Genomic DNA, 1118 nt, shown 5'->3' on the forward strand with positions numbered 1-1118 from the left:
TCACCAGACACGGGTTAGACTGATGCTGCAGCAACATCTCAGACTGCAACACACACACACACACACACACACACACACACACACACACACACACAGTTACAGTCTTATTCAGCTTTGCCTGGTTCACAGTTGAATATAATCCTTCTTTATCTGGTCCTCGGTTCAGAGCCGCTCCTGCGTTCATCAGTCACATGATCTCCACCCACGAGCGCCGGCGTTAAACACAAACCTTACATGGACATTTGTCTGTTTGCTCACTCTGAGCCTCTGATAATCAGGCAGTGTATGAAAATGGCTGATGCAGCACTTTCAGTACTTTTGTTCAGCTTGTTGACTTGAAGCTGAGAGTGTGCACGTCACTGTTGGGTGTAAGGGAGGCTAAGCTAAGCTAAGCTTCTGTAAACGCCGACACAGAGGCGCTGCGGCGTCTAGCAGCGCTGCATCCTCTGCTACTATCAGTCAGCGATGCTGAGACCTCCACGTGAGTCGTCATTATTACCACAGCAGCCCTACAAACACGAGGCGCTCATTGTCCAGCAGGAAGTAAACCTGGAGGACAGGAAGTCACGGATCAATCATTGCTAGAGGGCGCGATGTGAATCTGACTCCACATCAAACACTCAGCTCTTAGTCTTTCACATCCGTGCTGTCAGGAGGATCTGCTAACAGCTCTGTTCTGACCCAGAAACAAGACTCGAACGTCCAGATTAGCACGCCACCGTCGGGGTCACGGATGTAAACTCACCTACATTCATGCTAATCCTGGCCTCAAAACTGCGAGTGGTGTGTGTGACAGCGGGACGACTCAGAGGTGACCCGGGATTAACCCGCAAACCTGCTGCATTCATTTCATCAGCCAAACACCCTCCTCCTCCTCCTCAGGCTCACATCTGGGCTGCTGCACCACCAAAACTCACCGCTCCAAATCTACCCCTCCCTCCTCCATCAGCACCACCTGAATCCCCACCAACCCGGGCTCCTCCCTCCTGTCAGACTTATTTATTACCCAGAGTGTTTAACAGAGTGACCTCGACCTGCCACTGTGAATAACACACACCTGAAGAGGAAACAGCTGAGTGTGTGTGTGTCTGTGTGTGTGTGTGTCTGTGTGTGTGTGT

This window comes from Pundamilia nyererei, unplaced genomic scaffold (assembly GCF_000239375.1).
Source record: "Pundamilia nyererei isolate P.nyererei 1_Seehausen unplaced genomic scaffold, PunNye1.0 scaffold00202, whole genome shotgun sequence".
NCBI lineage: Eukaryota > Metazoa > Chordata > Actinopteri > Cichliformes > Cichlidae > Pundamilia > Pundamilia nyererei.